This window comes from Sebastes fasciatus, chromosome 1 (genome assembly GCF_043250625.1).
Source record: "Sebastes fasciatus isolate fSebFas1 chromosome 1, fSebFas1.pri, whole genome shotgun sequence".
Classification (NCBI taxonomy): Eukaryota; Metazoa; Chordata; class Actinopteri; order Perciformes; family Sebastidae; genus Sebastes; species Sebastes fasciatus.
The window spans coordinates 10662800-10670762 of NC_133795.1; the positions used below are offsets into that span (position 1 = coordinate 10662800).

General features: G+C 40.8%; 1 long non-coding RNA gene across 1 annotated transcript; it reads left to right on the plus strand.

Annotated features, from left to right (window-relative positions):
- Positions 1 to 2071: 2071 nt before the first annotated feature.
- LOC141763275 (uncharacterized) lies at positions 2072 to 2480 on the plus strand. Its single transcript, XR_012593073.1, has 2 exons — positions 2072 to 2190; positions 2224 to 2480. It is a non-coding gene; the product is annotated as an uncharacterized LOC141763275 (long non-coding RNA).
- Positions 2481 to 7963: the final 5483 nt, after the last annotated feature.

The following is a 7963-nucleotide window of genomic DNA, read 5'->3' on the forward strand; positions in this document are numbered from 1 at the left end:
AAACATGTCAAAATAAAAGCCAAGAAGATAGTGTGGTCATATTATAAAAGTGTAACATTATTTAAGCACATGATCGAGGTAATAGAAGATAAATAGGCTAAATAAATACATACTGTACCTAAAAAAGCCTAATTAGTTATATATCCTAGACACCTACACTGTGCCAAAATCATGGAAATTCACAATAATTAGGCCTGTGCTAAAAAAGCCAGGCGCAAGTAAGCCAAATGATCTTTGGCCCATCGCAATAACCTCCATATTGTGTAAAACCATGGAACGAGTTCTTGCCAGCCACCTGACCAGCACAGTGGCTACTAAGCTAGATCTGCTCCAGTTCGCTTAAATAAGAGCGACAGAGTCCCAGACGACGCCGACTCTGCTTAACACCGTCCACAAAACACCTTATGCATCCTAAAGGTTATGCCAGAGCTTTATTTGTGGATTTTAGCTCAGCTTTTAACTCAATGAAGACGCATATTCTCCTGAAAAGGCTCCTTGATCTCAACATCAACACAGGGTTAGTTGTGTGGATCAGAGGGTCTGTGTCAGGGAGAACATGTCAGACAGGCTGCCCACAAGGCTGTGTTCTTTCCCCTGTGCTATTCTCTCTTTTTACTAATGAATTTATGACCAATGAGAAACATTTTAGACTGTTTAAGTATGTGGATGACATGGCCTTAGTTGGCCTTTTACAGGAAACAGGCCCACTAGGTGAAGCTGCCTATCTGGCCCACACTACAGCCCTTCAAACACGGTGTCACACTAGCCAGCTAGAAATCAATGTGGCTGAGAAGAAAGAATTAATCATGTGCTGCACAAAACAACATTTGATCACAGAGCCAGTTTCACTTGATGGCCAACATGTTGAAACTGTGGGACACTTTAAAGACCTCGGTACAGTCCTGGACACCCAGGTGAGCTTCTCTGAAAATACAGAGTATATCTTCAAGAGATGCTCACAGCGACTTTATCTTCTAAGGAAAGTTAGTGGCCTCGGTGTCAGCCGGCAGATTTTAGAATTAGTGTACAAAACTATTGTTGAGAGGATTTTAACCTTTAACCTTCCTGCCTGGTACGGTCACCTACACTGTAGATAGAAGAATAAACTGTCTAGGATTGTGTCAATGGCAGGCAAAATAGGTGGTAAACCCCAAAAGCCCTTGACTCAACTTTTTACAGAAAGGACGAGGAAGAAAGCGAGGAGCATCCTGGCAGATAGCTCCCATCCTCTCTTCAGCCAGTCGGGAGGCGCTATAGAGCCCCTCTGGCAACTAAACATGTGTTTAAAAAGTCTTTCATCCCAAATGCCATCAATACTCTTAAGTCAACACAGTGACTGAGCAGATCTGAGCCACAGACACTGACACGAACTGTTTTTAATGTGTAACATAACCTGTCTCTGTTTTTTACTAACTGCTGTCTGTTGTTTTCTGTGTTTTGTGAGCCGAAGAGAAAAATCCACCCTGGTGGACAATAAAGTTTGATTGTATTGATCAGTTCATATTGAGGGGCCGTCAGCTTTACAATTTAGTTTGGAGGGAGATTCGGTACCAGTGAAGTCAGTGCATTTTATGAGTGGGCCTTCTGTGACGTTACCCACCGTAGGGGTCAGAGGTCACTACTCCTCAATCCCCAAGGATTTTCTTTTCAGTCAAATTTTCAATTTTGACGCATTTATAGATGAAAAGTCAAGTCAATAAACATGATCAATGATAGAGAAGTATGCTTGATCAGCATGTTTGCCAACCTTCAGACATCATAGTCTAATATGAGGATTAATCAGCCTGAGTTCTGAAGGAACCGGCCCTCTACCTCCAAGAGGTCAGGGCACAGCTACGTGTTGGTTAATCTTGTGTGACAAAGAGATTTTCCAAACAGACGGGTTAAAGCATAATAATACAATTTATTCCGAACAATTAATGTTGCATAAGTAAGATAACAGAGTTTACAGAATTCTGGATCCAATCAACGTGTCCCTGACAACATACAATGCATGGGTCAGTTCGCGAAGTCTGAACCCCGAGCTATCCCTGATCCAGCGTTTTTATGGTTTACACAATATCAATAGTCATGATCTTATGGCACGTGATGTTTTTGCTGCATATCTTCTTTTTTGTTTCTTCTTCTGACTCCATCCTCCCGTGACCTTGTGAAAAGAACAGAACATGCAGTCCCGTGTGCCTCCCCCCTGTCCTCGCCCTTGAGTAACTACTCAAGGGCGAGGACAGGGGGGAGGCACTCCAAATGCTGCCGGAGATTATTACAATGTGACTATATAGAAATCTACAGTCACCGAATCACCTCCTCAAGGAACAAAACAGTGCAACAACAACTGAACAGCCCCAAGTCCTTCATTCCTTCACCCTGAGTTATGCCCTTAGAAGCTAATAATTGAGAGACAGTTATTGAGCAATCATGAAACAATACAACAGTTTTCAGCTTCCCTTATAAGCAGGTTATTTCAGGTCATTGTAAGCACTTTTGTACATAATAAATCCAACAGTTCACTAAAAAACTGAAATCACTAACTTTCTGTATTCTGTTTGGTGGTTTATGAGGCTTTTCAATAATTTCTAGTCTATTTGGTATAATATGTAATTTAGTTAATTTGTTCGACATCATGATAAGGCTGATTTTCAACCAGTGGTTATGACATTAATGCCAGCTAGACAGAATAAAGCTCTGTCTGTCATGACAATAGAACTGTACTGAAAGCCTTTCCTTTACTCGGGTGACTCTTTACAGCCGTCTGAAGACAGCAGGTATCTGTTAAATCTACAGTATCTAGAGTGATGGAGTGGCCTTCAGTCCAGTACAGTATTGTCATGACAGACAGAGCTTTATTCTGTCTAGCTGGCATTAATGTCATAATCGCTGGTTGAAAAATCATCATTATCATGATATAGAACTACTCGGCTACAGCCTTCCTAGAGGAGTGAAGGGGATCAGGTGGAAGTGTCAGGTGTGTTGAAAGGATTAGCCACATAGTGTTTCTCACCTGCCGACATAAAGAAACAGCCCATAGTGAGGGTGTGAGAGAGAAAATTGTCAATTATGTGAAAGTTCTGTATAACATCTGTAGAAACCCTCTCTGTTGTATAACATCTGTAGAGACCCTCCCTGTAATTTATCACACACTTTTTGGATAAAAGACATTCATGTGTTAATGAAAAGAACAAAACAAAAAAATATCTATGTATGTACTTATTTGTGTATTTATTTAGCCTATTTATCTTCTACTGTTACTTTGATCCTGTGCTTAAATATTGTTACACTTTTATAGAATGACCAAACTATCTTCTTGGCTTTTATTTTGACATGTTTGCCTTCACTTCCTGGTCACGTGACTGCCGTTCTCCGCTCTTCGATTCAAAAGAGAAAATGACAGAAAGAAACTTGAAGAAACTAAATCGGATTGTTTTTTTAATTTGTTTTTTTTCGTTTTTCGTTTGGAAACAAAAAACAAACAGAGCACCACGTGATTCCGTTTTTCGTTTGTGGTTTAAAACGAAAAAACGAAAAACCCACGTGACTTCCGTTCTTCAATTCAAAACGAATAATGAGAAAAGGAATTCGCAAAAACAAACAAACGGCGGTCTGGGTATCATCGGATATTCCGTTTTTCCTTTGGAATTCAGAAAGGAAAAAAAGTTTTTTTATTTTTTCGTTTCTGAATCAAAAAATGAAAAACGAACCCAAACCGGGCCGTTTGTTTGTTTTTGCGAAATCCTTTTCTCATTATTCGTTTTGAATTGAAGAACGGAAGTCACGTGGGTTTTTCGTTTTTTCGTTTTAAACCACAAACGAAAAACGGAATCACGTGGTGCTCTGTTTGTTTTTTGTTTCCAAACGAAAAACGAAAAAAACAAATTAAAAAAACGATCCGATTTAGTTTCTTCAGGTTTCTTTCTGTCATTTTCTCTTCTGAATCGAGGAGCGGAGAACGGCAGTCACGTGACCAGGAAGTGAAGGCAAACATGTCAAAATAAAAGCCAAGAAGATAGTTTGGTCATTCTATAAAAGTGTAACATTATATAAGCACATGATCGAGGTAATAGAAGATAAATAGGCTAAATAAATACATACTGTACCTAAAAAAGCCTAATTAGTTATATATCCTAGACACCTACACTGTGCCAAAATCATGGAAATTCACAATAATTAGGCCTGTGCTAAAAAAGCCAGGCGCAAGTAAGCCAAATGATCTGTGGCCCATCGCAATAACCTCCATATTGTGTAAAACCATGGAACGAGTTCTTGCCAGCCACCTGACCAGCACAGTGGCTACTAAGCTAGATCTGCTCCAGTTCGCTTAAATAAGAGCGACAGAGTCCCAGACGACGCTGACTCTGCTTAACACCGTCCACAAAACACCTTATGCATCCTAAAGGTTATGCCAGAGCTTTATTTGTGGATTTTAGCTCAGCTTTTAACTCAATGAAGACGCATATTCTCCTGAAAAGGCTCCTTGATCTCAACATCAACACAGGGTTAGTTGTGTGGATCAGAAGGTCTGTGTCAGGGAGAACATATCAGACGTGCTGCCCACAAGGCTGTGTTCTTTCCCCTGTGCTATTCTCTCTTTTTACTAATGAATTTATGACCAATGAGAAACATTTTAGACTGTTTAAGTATGCGGATGACATGGCCTTAGTTGGCCTTTTACAGGAAACAGGCCCACTAGGTGAAGCTGCCTATCTGGCCCACACTACAGCCCTTCAGACACGGTGTCACACTAGCTAGCTAGAAATCAATGTGGCCGAGACGAAAGAATTAATCATGTGCTGCACAAAACAACATTTGATCACAGGGCCAGTTTCACTTGATGGCCAACATGTTGAAACTGTGGAACACTTTAAATACCTCGGTACAGTCCTGGGGCCTCATGTATAAAAGACTGCGCAGCTTTCACACTGGAAGATGGCGTACTCACAAAATTGGAAAAGTACGTACGCACAGAAATTTTCACATGTATAAAACCATGCGCACGCCTGTTCCTGCGCACCTTTCCTTTATACATCCCACTTGACGTGAAATTGAGCGCAGCTGCACGTGCCACTTGGTCCGCCTTGTCTCCTCCCATTAATAACTATGCAAATGACTATAAACACGCGCCCTGCTGTCACTTATTGTCCAAATAACAACGGCAGATCACGCTGGAAAAGGAACAAAAAAGAAGAATTTCACAGTGTGAAATTGAAGTGTTTGTTACTGAGGTGGAAGCTAGAAAACATATTTTATTTGATGGTCTTTCATCAGGAATCAGTAACAAACGCAACGTCTCCACAGCAGCTGACCGTGCGCACCCGAAGGTTCCCGAAGGCTTCCGAAGGCGCACGATCAGCTGCGCCCCGTGCCTCGACTGCTGAGGGGCGCCGGTCTGGCCGCGTCCTCAAATATACTATACGCTGTGCTGGAGTCACAGAGAGAGATTGTCAATACAATGAAGGATAATATATATATATGCAACGAATTAAAAAGAATGAATGATGGTGGGATAAGTCATATATTAAAAGACCTTGTTGAAAAATAAATGTTTGTCTCAACTCACCTCGTTGCTTTACATTCTGTGTATCTCATCTAAATGGCGCCATATAGCTGCTGCATTTGGCTCATTGTTAGGTGTGCCAGGGTCCGGTTCATCCATCTGTAGCTCCAGGGGACACAGGCTCACCACGGAGGTTTGCCACATTGTGCAGCACGCGATTTTGTTTTTGGCACGGTGGTTAAGTCATGCCATCTCTGGGAAATTAGTTTAAATGTGTTTCTGTTGTGCCTCTCTGATGTTAAACTTTATGCGCAAACTAGTTAAGAAATATGTGGGTTTTTTTTTGATCCCACATCATAAATAAAGCTCAGTAAGTTGAGTGGAAAAATTATTTTTACACATTTAGCGAGTTTCAGGACTTTGTAGTTTGACACTGCCAGATGACAGAGTTTGGAGGACGGCCCGCACATTCTCACGACTGGTCTAGAGTTTGCGGCACGGTCCGCACATTCTCACGTCACGTTGATTTTTATACATCCCGGCGTGAGCGTGAAACACAGCGTACGCAACATTTTAGTACGTACGCACCGTTTATACATGAGGCCCCTGGACACCCAGGTGAGCTTCTCTGAAAATACAGAGTATATCTTCAAGAGATGCTCACAGCGACTTTATCTTCTAAGGAAACTTAGTGGCCTCGGTGTCAGCCGGCAGATTTTAGAATTAGTGTACAAAACTATTGTTGAGAGGATTTTAACCTTTAACCTTCCTGCCTGGTACGGTCACCTACACTGTAGATAGAAGAATAAACTGTCTAGGATTGTGTCAATGGCAGGCAAAATAGGTGGTAAACCCCAAAAGCCCTTGACTCAACTTTTTACAGAAAGGACGAGGAAGAAAGCGAGGAGCATCCTGGCAGATAGCACCCATCCTCTCTGCAGCCAGTCGGGAGGCGCTATAGAGCCCCAATGGACACTAAAAATGTGTTTAAAAAGTCTTTCATCCCAAATGCCATCAATACTCTTAACTCAACACAGTGACTGAGCAGATCTGAGCCACAGACACTGACACGAACTGTTTTAATGTGTAACATAACCTGTCTCTGTTTTTTACTAACTGCTGTCTGTTGTTTTCTGTGTTTTGTGAGCCGAAGAGAAAAATCCACCCTGGTGGACAATAAAGTTTGATTGTATTGATCAGTTCATATTGAGGGGCCGTCAGCTTTACAATTTAGTTTGGAGGGAGATTCGGTACCAGTGAAGTCAGTGCATTTTATGAGTGGGCCTTCTGTGACGTTACCCACCGTAGGGGTCAGAGGTCACCACTCCTCAATCCCCAAGGATTTTCTTTTCAGTCAAATTTTCAATTTTGACGCATTTATAGATGAAAAGTCAAGTCAATAATCCTGGTCAATGATAGAGAAGTATGCTTGATCAGCATGTTTGCCAACCTTCAGACATCATAGTCTAATATGATGATTAATCAGCCTGAGTTCACTAAAAAACTGAAATCACTAACTTTCTGTATTCTATTTGGTGGTTTATGAGGCTTTTCAATCATTTCTAGTCTGTTTGTTAGTATATGTAATTTAGTTAATTTGTTCGACATCATGATAAGGCTGATTTTTCAACCAGTGGTTATGACATTAATGCCAGCTAGACAGAATAAAGCTCTGTCTGTCATGACAATAGAACTGTACTGAAAGCCTTTCCTTTACTCGGGTGACTCTTTACAGCCGTCTGAAGACAGCAGGTATCTGTTAAATCTACAGTATCTGGAGTGATGGAGTGGCCTTCAGTCCAGTACAGTATTGTCATGACAGACAGAGCTTTATTCTGTCTAGCTGGCATTAATGTCATAATCGCTGGTTGAAAAATCATCATTATCATGATATAGAACTACTCGGCTACAGTCTTCCTAATGGAGTGCAGGGGATCAGGTGGAAGTGTCATGTGTGTTGAAAGGATTAGCCACATAGTGCTTCTCACCTGCCGACATAAAGAAACAGCCCATAGTGAGGGTGTGAGAGAGAAAATTGTCAATTATGTGAGAGTTCTGTATAACATCTGTAGAGACCCTCCCTGTAATTTATCACACACTTTTTGGATAAAAGACATTCATGTGTTAATGAAAAGAACAAAACAAAAAAAATATCTATTTACGTAGCTATGTACAGTATGTATTTATTTGTGTATTTATTTAGCCTATTTATCTTCTACTATTACCTCGATCATGTGCTTAAATAATGTTACACTTTTATAATATGACCACACTATCTTCTTGGCTTTTATTTTGACATGTTTGCCTTCACTTCCTGGTCACGTGACTGCCGTTCTCCGCACTTCGATTCAAAACAGAAAATTACAGAAAGAAACGTGAAGAAACTAAATCGGATCGTTTTTTTAATTTGTTTTTTTCGTTTTTCGTTTGGAAACAAAAAACAAACAGAGCACCACGTGATTCCGTTTTTCGTTT